Source organism: Rhincodon typus, chromosome 5 (assembly GCF_021869965.1).
Source record: "Rhincodon typus isolate 14 chromosome 5, sRhiTyp1.1, whole genome shotgun sequence".
Lineage (NCBI taxonomy): Eukaryota > Metazoa > Chordata > Chondrichthyes > Orectolobiformes > Rhincodontidae > Rhincodon > Rhincodon typus.
Genome location: NC_063336.1, coordinates 71,212,118 through 71,223,132, shown reverse-complemented (window position 1 = coordinate 71,223,132; position 11,015 = coordinate 71,212,118). Strand labels below are relative to the sequence as shown.

General features: G+C 38.1%; 1 long non-coding RNA gene across 2 annotated transcripts in view; it reads left to right on the top strand.

Moving 5' to 3' along the window:
- The window catches only part of LOC125483208, a 59,687-nt gene extending 56,343 nt beyond the window's left edge, over positions 1–3,344 (top strand). For both annotated transcript variants that reach the window (XR_007262171.1, XR_007262172.1), the window contains one exon: positions 2,963–3,344. This is a non-coding gene — a long non-coding RNA (uncharacterized LOC125483208). The remainder of the gene's footprint in view (positions 1–2,962) is intronic.
- Positions 3,345–11,015: the final 7,671 nt, after the last annotated feature.

Below are 11,015 nucleotides of genomic sequence, written 5' to 3'. Positions count from 1 at the left end.
GCCAAGCAGCATCAGAGGAGCAGGAAGGCTGACATTTCGGGCCTAAGGGGCTAGGCCCGAAACGTCAGCCTTCCTGCTCCTCTGATGCTGCTTGGCCTGCTGTGTTCATCCAGCTCTACACCTTGTTATCTTATATTTGAATAGCTTGATTTAACTTTACACTTACGTAATAAACTTCAGTTTTATTTTTAAAACCAAATCTGCAACACCGTGTTTCAGTGAAAGGCTGCCTTATTAAAATCAAAAAAGAACAAAATGTGATCTATCAACCAGATTTAAGCCTGGAATCTGGCTTCTCCAGTAATAACATCAGTTGGTATCATAACAGAAGTCACATCCAGAATTTTTGAGAAATTGATCTTTCATGAAATATTGGTGTATAGGAAGCAATTTTAACTCTTACCAATCAGCAAAATGCTCTATTTATTTACATTTCTGTGAGCCACCTGGTTTTAAATGCTGTATTTAACACGTGCCCAAAGCAAATGGGATCCAACATTACAAATCAGGGCAGGACTTGTACACTTAATGGTAAGGTCATGGGGAGCTGAACAAAGAGACCTTGGAGTGCAGCTTTATTGTTCCTCGAAAGTGGAGTCACAGGTTGACAGGATAGTGAAGAAGGCATTTGGTATGCTTGCCTTTATTGATCAGTGCATTAAGTATAGGAGTTGGGAGGTCATGTGGTGGCTGTACAGGACATTGGTTAGGCTACTTTTGGAATACTGCATACAGTTCTGGTCTCCCTGCTATAGGAAGGATGTAGTGTAACTTGAAAGGGTTCAGAAAAGATTTACAAGGATGTTGCTAGAGCTTGAGCTATAAGGAGAAGCTGAATAAACTGGAGCTATTTTCCCTGGACCATTGGAGGCTGAGAGGTGACCTTACAGAGGTTTATAAAATGATGAGGGGCATGGATAGGGTGAATAGCCAAAGTCTTTTCCCAGGGTGGGGGAGTCCAAAACTAGAGGATACAGGTTAAAGGTGAGAGGGGAAAAATTTAAAAGAGACCTAAAGGGTAACTTTTTCACAAGAGGTTATTGCATGTATGGAATGAGCTGCCAGAGGAAGTTGTGGAGGATTGTACAGTTCCAACAGTTAAAAGACATCTGAATGCATATATGAATTGAAAAGGTTTAGAGGGATATGGGCCAAATGCTGGCAAATGGCACTAGAAAAGTTTAGGGTATTGGGTTGGCACAGACAAGTTGGTCCGAAAGGTCTGCTTCCATGCTGTACAGCTCTATGACTCTAAATGCATGTTGAAGGTGTTTATGCAGAAGTCAGAACAATAAATGCAGATTATTAAGGTAGGATGAGGCATTCTGGCAAGTTAGCACTGTGGAAGGAGGATGTCCCACTGGGTAAACATGGCTGGTGGAATGCTCTCCTGCTGGGTGAACATTGGCAGGAAGACTTTGTTCAGCAGATGGCAGGAAGAGGCTATCCTTCTGACTGAAATTGCTGAAACTGACATGGAGAGGACCTTTGTTCTGACTTTATGCTTTCAGTTTTGTGGCTGTTATGTTTAAATAACTAGAAGTGTGAGCAAGGTGTGATATTTGTAGTCATGTCAAGTGTGTGAAAGGGAGGTGAAGCTATTTATGTTGCATATGAGTTGTGACTGAATTCAAATTGTTGGTCGGTGAGTGATGGGAATTGATTAGTTGAATGATGTGTGAGGCAAATGGTACAAATAATTGGATTTGATATTTGAAGATGCATTGACTGACCTTGATAACTCATGTGAGGTTATTGAACTTCCAGTTTCAGGTTCTCAGGGCTATACTCCTAGTGTTGACTTCAACAAGCTGTCTGACTCATTGCTCCACCATCATTTGTCTGCAGTGTCTATTGGGGCCCTCGTGAAAGAAGGTGTCTCTCTTTCTGACCGGTTCCTGCGCCAAGGTCCCCAGTGCTGTGCTGGAGAATCTTAGAGCTCATTATCTATATTGAGCTATTCCTGTGTCCAAATCGCTTCCACAACAAATTTCAGCTTCTGCCCTAGCCAAATTGAACCTTATCAAACTTTTGTACCACCACCCCTGAACAAAAGTCTCTGACAAAGATTTGAGGAATAACCAAAAATTTAGAAAAAAGGGAAATTTAACACCCAAATCCATTAACATCTGAAAGAAAAGTACTGCTTCATATTTTGAGCGTAGCACTTCATCAGAAATAGTTCACTCTGATTGAAGAAACCTTTCTCGATGACAGAAAGGAAAGAAGAGGATAAAAGCAGTGGGTAATTTGGCAAAATATACATTTACAATTTCTTTTTGAACTCAGCATTTTGGAACTTGACAGGTTCAAAGCTAATGAGAGTGCTTGATAGTTCCAAGAGTCTTTCAGCAAAAAGAAAAACTAAATATTTTCAAAATGTTGCTGTTTAGATACTTAAGGTAGGAGGCAGGCTTTGCTTAATAGAGTTAGGCACAACGTCTATCTATAAAGCCACATAAGATGGGAAAGTTTCTTCATTGCTTGGATTTGAATGATGTTCACGTGAAAGTTCAACTTTAGTAATGGCAGTGCACTAATGTTCTTGAAAAAACTATGGTTTATTACTTTAGGATATAAAATGGTTAATGTTAAGTGCAGGTTGGTGTGAAGCCTACATGATCTTTTGAAGAAGCGGTCTTGAAATGGAGGATAATCTCTTAACAAGGGAGAAATAAGTCATTCAATCCATCAAGTCATGTAACAGCTCTATCCTTTTATTCCCATTTCTTATGCTATTTTTCATATCTGATTTCCTTTCAAGCACCTCAGTTGTTTTAATACATGTAACTATCTGATTTCCATTGCTTGCTGCTGTTTTACATTGGCAAAATCTTTCAAATGTCAAGTTAACCTGATTGTGCTAATGTTTACAAGAATTATAAAGATGGCTTATTTTGGATTTCTATATCAAAATTGCTGCCTATTTCTAATGAAGTCTGACTGTTACATGTCTTTGCAGGAATTGAACAGAAGTGGGTATGGTCAAATCACAACTGAGATCCGTGAGGCTCAAGTGTTCTACTTTGCTGAAGATTACCACCAGCAGTACTTGGATAAGAACCCAGGTGGTTATTGTGGATTGGGTGGCACTGGGGTATCTTACCCAACTGGTATTCAGAAGTAGAACAGCACACTGATATAGTGGCTAACAGAGCCCCAGTTTGCCTTTATTGACCTGTTTCACAGATGATAGGGTAGAATTTTTCTTTAATCAGGGGCAAAATACTGGCAGGAGTGGATTGACCGCCTGTTGTACACTTCTTTGAAACCTATCCTAATATTTTATATCTGCATTCAAATTCATGTTAAGAAATCCCAATAAACACAAAGTTGAATCAAAACATATAATAATGTTCCAATGTTTGCTCTTACTACATGCCTTAGGTGAGAATGTTAGAAGTTCTAATTAGTGAGGGTCAACCTCAAAATATTTTTTCATCTATATATGTGTGTGTATATATATATAGTATATAGATTATTATATTTTATTCCCATTATCACTGACCTTGGTGCAAATTTGCTATCCCACAAAAATAAAGGAGAATATAATGTGTTTTCAGCATTAGTGGAAATAATTTCTTCTGTGTATCATTTTTAGCAAAGCCATGACTGTGAAAGTAAAAAGCCGATGTTTCCAAATTTGTTACAAAGAGCTGATAGAAAAAGAACCAGGACAAGAATCTCACTTTTTACATCAGAGTTGTGATTAAGTACCAGAAATAAAATTAACTTGTAGAACATCACAGAAAATTAAGTATGAATTGTTTACTCCAAGTGGAATAATTTGAAAATTAATAGAATTTGAAAAATCTTGGGTAATAAAAATAATTTGAATGCCTGTTAGCCTGGAAAATGATAAAGTTTTTGCCTATTTTTCATGAGAAAGAAAAAATACCAGGACACAGGCTAATAAAACTCCACAAATTAAGAAAGTTTTGCTGCCAGTACCTGCTTACTAGCGCTATCCACAAAACAGAAGTAGTTAAATAAAGCAACATCAGTCACAATAGCAGTAAAATCACTGCATGTTTTGAATGCTACTAAATTGCATTAGTGCTGTTGACTGGGGATTTTTCACATTTCCATTTCAGCACCAGGTGATAGCATTTTGTATCGTTTACCTAAAATTGATACATGGAGCTAAAGTATTCTCTTCCATCGTTATGGATTCTGGTAGTTTTGAAATTTATATCAGTTCCTTCAGCTTTCTTCTCTGCACCTAGAACAATTTCCGATCTTTGTATTTTAAAAACCCCAATAAACATTTAACATTTCTACTATAAGCAGTTTTTTTTTTGGCTTTGTTTGTTAACTGCCAGTCTATCCTATGTAACTTCTTACTTAATACTGTTTTATATTGCTTGTGCAGAAGCATTCCATAAAGCAGCTTTGCAAAGATTTCATTTCCAATTTGTGACCTTAACTTCATTAATTCTGACAATTACACAAATAATTAGATCCAATTCCAGACCACACCTTGAAGCTTGAAATGTTTTAACAAAATCTTTCAAATAAAAAGCAAACCACATCCAAATTATGTTTATTTCAGATTCCTACTTTAGTTGAGACACCATCTCAATTACTGAAATGGCTGTAACAGACCCATCAAACTCAATGACTTGGAATAACGTTTACTCATGTTTGTCATATAAAGTGTTTGTATGTGTTCTAATCTTTAAAATTGGCGTAGGTCTATAGCATTAAAATTATATTTGTGAGTTTCAATCCTTCATATGAAATTGTTTGCTATTTCAACGGTCATCCATTTAAAATAAACAGCCCATTGCTTGAGAAAAATTGTAAAGGTGAGACATTCGGCATTTTAAATCTTCATAATTAACACTGCAAGTTCTAAACTTATGTTGTTTATGTCACTTCAATTGACTTTAAAGAAATGTTGGGAATGAGATTCAAAGATGATAGCCCTATCAATGTTGTCCTTCTATCTATAAACTCTTGTTTACCTAAGATACAAGTAGTTGATTTTGACCATTGTCAAGGAGTGCATGCTCCACCCACACTCACTTTAAAACTTCAATCTGAATTCACATTAATCTATTAGATGCCAGATTTTTATGAGAAGACATGTATTATCTGTGGATGCACTGGCAAACTGGGGTAAGAATCCTTTAGAATATGGTTAGGGGCCAGTGCAGAAAGTTTACTTATTCATGTTTGAAGTTCTTGCCTCTTTGTTGACATTGATACATATAAATGAAAACTGGATAGGCTATGATTTCATCTGAAACTCAAAACTAGGAGTTAGTAGGGGAGTAGGCCGATAGTCTGTTGGGTAACTCAAAGTTCAGGAACATTTTGAACCATTATGTTTTAACATGGGCAAGGTTTTCTGTGATCACTATGTATAGCAAAATTACAAATGCAAATGTAAACAGCAAGTGTGCAATTTCACTGTAAATAGCAGGGAAGTTATTCCATTTTGTAATCATAGAGTCAGCTACAGAGGCTCACAATAACAGACTGCAGCATTACTGAAAAAACATTAACTCCTAAATTAATTATTTGAACAAACCTTCAATAAGCACCATTAGCAGCATAATGATACATTAGACAAGAAACAAGAAAGTATAGCCTCCTTCCTAAAATATCTTGCAATACCATTTCTTGATGTAAAAGTCAAAGCAAAATTTTACTGTCCACATCCATATTAATTGCAATCCCTGCACAGCAGAAACTCCAAATGAATGTTTTCAATTGATATTAAGAATATGTATTTCAACAAAATGCTGCTCTGTAAGAGAATTTGCATATCAGAAGTGGAAATAGAACTTACATTTTGAGTTTTGCACCTTTACTCAACAATTATTTTAAAAGACAACAAAACAGAGGAGCAGAATTTTGCTATTCAGCCTATAGAGTCTGCTCCACCATTCACAGCTTCATACAGCACAGAAAAAGCCTTTCGGCCCTTCGAGTTTGCACCAACGTAACTACCATTAAAGGTCCACTAATCCCAATTTCCTGCATTTGTTCCATATCAAAGGGTCATAGAGTCATACAGCATGGAAACAGACCCTTCCGTCCAACCATTACATGTCAACCATAAATCCAAACTAAAACTCGATCCACATGCCGGCGCTTGGACCATATCCCTCCAAATAATTCTTTTTCATATACTTAAGTAAAAGTCTTTTAAATGTTGTAACTGTACCCGCATTCGTCACTTCCTATGGAAGTTCATTCCACACACGAACCATTCTTTGTATAAAAAAAATTGCCCCTCATGTCTTTATTAAATCTTTCTCCTCACGCCTTAAAAATATGTCCCCTAGTCTTGAAATCCCCCACCCTAGGGAAAGGACACCAGCCATTCACCTTATTAACATAAACCTCTATAAGGTCACCTCTCAACCTCCATTCCTGGCAAAATCCTAGTAAATCTCTACTGAGCCCTCTTTCGTTTATTATTATCTATCCTCTAACAGGGAGACCAGAATATCCTTGAATATTATAATATTTGAAGAACTCATCTTAACATTTTTTAAAGGTTGTAAAGTTTCTGGCCTCCTTACCTTCCCAGGCAGTGCATTCCAATTTCCCACCACCCGCTGAGTGATATTTTTATTTTTCCCAATCCCCTCTGAGTCTCCTGCCCGTTACCCTAAAACAATGCCCTCTCATGACTGACCTATCAACCAAGGGGAACAGCTGCTGTCTATTCACCCTGTCAATACCCCTCATAATCCTATACACTCAATTATGTCTTCCTCAGTCTTCTCTGGTCTGAAGAAAACAAACCAAGCCTATATTGTCTTTCCAGTTTATTCATCTCAGGCAATATCCTAGTGAATCTCCTCTGTACCCCCTCTAGTGCTGTCCCATCATTCATGGTATTTAAGCAGGTTGTTCATTGTAGAGTACAAGTGACAATAAATCATCATTCATCCAACAACTTCCTCTTGTACTCTATGCCAGAAGTGATGAACGCAAGCGTCCCATATGCCTTCTTAACTATCCTATTCATGTGCTGTGCTGACTTCAGGGATCTGTGAATAATTACCCCAAGATCCCTCTGTTCCACTAAGCTATCCAGTGTCCTGCCATTCATTAGATACTCCCTTGTCTTGTTTTTTCTTCCAAAGTGAATCACCTTGCACTTATCAGTGTTAAATACCTTCTGCCACCGGTCTTCCCATCTGACCAACCTGCCTATATCTTCCTGTAACCCACAACCATCTTCTTCACCATGTACCATTCTACCAATCTTAGTGTCTTCTGCAAATTTTCTTAACATTCCCCCTACATTTTCATGAATATTTTTATGTGTATGACAAATGATAAAGGTCCCAGTACTAATCCTTGTGGTACACTACAGGACACTGATCTCCAGTCACTTGAACAGCCTTCTGCCACTACCCTTTGTGTCTTATTACTAAGCCAATTTCTGATCCAACTTGCCAAATTTCCTTCAATTCCATGTGCTTTAACCTTCTCAATCAATCTCCCATATGGGACCTTGTCAAAAGTATTGCTAAAATCCATATAAATTACATTAACTGAACTTCCCTCATGCACACAAACAATCCCATTTTCAAAGAAGTTCTGACAAGTTTGTTAGGTATGTCTTCCCTCTGACAAAGCCATGCTGACTGTCCCGAATTAACCCATACCTTTCTAAATGGACATTAATTCGGTCCTTCAGAATTTTCTCCAATAGTTTCCCTAGCACTTACATCTGACTCACCGATCTGTAATTTCCTGGTTCATCTCTACCACCCTTCTTGAAAAGTGGAACCACATTAGCCATCCTGCAGCCCTCTGGCACTTCTCCCGTGGCCAGAGAGGAATTAAAAATTCAATCATGGCTGATATGCTTCTCAATCACATTCTCCTGCCTTCTCCCCATCGCCTTGATCCCCCTACCAATCAAGAACAAATATATCTCTGTCTTAAATATGCTCAATGCCTTGGCCTCTGCAGCACTCTGTGGCAATGAACTCCAAGGATTAATCAACCTCTGACAGAAGAAATTCCTCTTCATCTCAGTTCTAAGGGGTTGTCCCTTCACTCTTAGGCTGTGCACTCAGGTCCTAATATCTCCTACTAGTGGAAACATCTCCATGTCCATTTTATCCAGGCATCTGAGTATTCTGTAAGTTTTGACCAGATTCCACTCATTGCCCCATCCCTCAGTGTTAATGTTTTTTGTCTGGTGACCCTTCCTCAGAAGGATCACTGGACCTGAAACATTAACTCTGATTTTTTCTTCACAGATGCTGCCAGATCTGCTGAGCTTTTCCAGCAACTTCTGTTTGTGTTCCTGATTTACCGCATCCGCAGTTCTTTCAGTTTTTAGTAAAATCTAGAAATCTCAAGGAATATGAACAAGTATTTGATTGACATCATTAAGTCAGTGGTATGGCTGTAGATTATGCTCTGTGCTGTCACTAAGGGCCTAAATAATTCAGCAAACCCAGCAGGCAAATAGCAGCTATATTTGTCCTGCTGTGTTGCTATCGTGCTTTGGCAGGATGAACAAACAGTTGTGAAAATGTTGAACTTTTCCTTTAAGATTAAAACAGCTAACAAGCAACAAAGTCGAAACAGGAAAATGTCTATTGGCCCATTGAGCCTGCTCTGTAGCAAAGTGAAGGATCAGCTTAATGGAAAAAGAAATTACTTCATTTTGTGTGAATATCTTTAGTGTCTAATCTATAGCCTTATTCTTGGCTACCATTTGTTTTTCACCCAATGTTATCACCTTTAGATGACCCCTCAATGCTGCCAATGCTGTTCAATTCCAATAACGATAAGAGAAGGTAGTCTTTTCAACTGAAGAGTTTGATTTGGCTGTGAGCAGATGGAAGAGGTGCCTGTGCATTCCATCATGAAATCTGGGGTACCTGGAATTGTCAGTTATGAAAGGTTTGCAGTCTGCATGTGGTCTCTTAAGTGATTGTAACAAGGTCAGTCAGTTGGACCTCATAGAATATGAGTTCCCTGATTGGGGTTGTTAATCTGGTCCAATTAGGGAGTCCTGGCTGACAAATGAAAACAGAAATGTCAGACATCCTGACACTCTGAGAGCTGGCTCTCAGGGAGCTGGATCAGTGACAAGGACTTTCCATGTGTAAATAAAGAGTGGCTTAGTGACGGGATACTGGCCTCTGTGGAGTTATATCAGTCTCCATGTGGAGTACCTTAAGGTTACAGACGAGTTGCTTTCAAAACAATCAATTCTGATCTTTTACTCCCCAAAACAGACACTGCATGAAAATAACATTCTTAAAAATGTGAGAATGTTATTCCTTTGTTGAATTGAAGATTGTGATAGATGTCAATTGACAATTGATGAGTCATATTTATTACTGCAGCAATGAACTGAAACTTATGGAAAAAGAAATGGAAGTGTGAGGTGTAGGTTGTCAGCAGATCTCATTAAACTCAGATGGGACCATATGGTCAATTCATTCCCAAGTAAACAATGGGCCCACAGCATCAGACTGCATCTGATCAACTCTTGGTGAGTGAAAAGATGACATGCTAATCCACAATACTAAAGTTTGTCTTGAGTTGAGCCTGATACTTTCAATTTTTGTAACAGTTCATGAAAAGATTTCTAATATTCTTGAAAAAGAAAGCACAATCTGCACTAATAAAAACAATGTGCTGGAGGCACTCAACAGGTCTGGCAGCATCTGTGGAGAAAGAAGTACAGTTTACTTTTTGAGTCAAATATGACTTTTTTTGGAACTGAAGAGGTATGGAAAATGATAGGTTTATATGTTGATAAATGGGGAAGAGGAGCGAGTGGAGCAGATTGTGAGGGTGTCCAGAGTAAGAGACGGAGAGTACCAATAGTAGCAAAGGATCTAGATGCAAATTAGATGTTAATGATAGATGTAAATATTAGAAAATAAGTCAACTCTGCTAAGAACAAACCCATATCGTCAAGACACTGGGCGAAGGTTGTAATCAAATTGAAGGACAATGTTCACTATTAACAATTTGCAGTTGTTGAATTCAGTGCTATATCCTAAAGCCTGTAAAGTGCTAAAGTAGAACATGAGGTGCTGTTTCTCCAACCTGTGTTGAGTTTCACTGGACAACTGCAGCAGGTCTAGGATGGGAATGTTAGCATGGGAATAAGATGGTGCATTGAAATTGCAAACAACTGGAAGGTTGAGTTTGCTCGTATAGGCAGAGCAGAGGTATTCCACAAAGAGTTCACCTAATCTGCCTTTAATCTCTCCAGTGCAGAGGAGACTGCACTGTGAGCAGCAAATACAGTCGACTAGATTGAACAAATTACAAGTAAATTGCTGTTTCACCTGGAATCTGCACTGATCAGTTTTTAATGCCAGCCTTTTAAAAATGAAATCATCAGTTCTTAGAGTGCATTTTCAAAAAAAAAATCAGCCAACAATACTTAAGAAACCTGACACTATCCAGGACAAAGCAGCCTGCTTGATTGGTACCACATCCATAAACATTCACTCCATCCACCACCGATGCTCAGTAGCAGTAATGTGTACTATCCACAAGATGCACTGCAGAAATCCACCAATGATCCATAGGCAGCACCTTCCATACCTTTGTTGAGAAAGCAATATGGACCCTTCATGTACAAAAGATGGAATGAAGGTGTTTCGGCTGTTCTCTCAGAAAATTCCAAAGCAGTTAAAGTAATTCTGTCAACCTCTCAATTGTTTCCATCACACTTTGAATCCGGTCTTTTGAATAATTCCAGACACATTAGCATGAATACTTTACTTTTAGCTATATATTCCCTTATATTCTTCAAGATGTTGAATGAACAATAAATAAATGCTTTTCCACTATGAAACTGACAATTACAATTGCACCATTCACCCATAGTACTTTATTTGCCTAGATTCACCCTCTTAAATGGAAAGGTCTGTGTTACTGTGAGCTTTTTTATGAGTCACATATGGTTCGATGAAATTATAGGAATGATTGAACTACCATGGCAACGCACAATCTAAGACACTTGTATTCAATGTGTTACAGCAGTGGAGTTGATTTTGGAC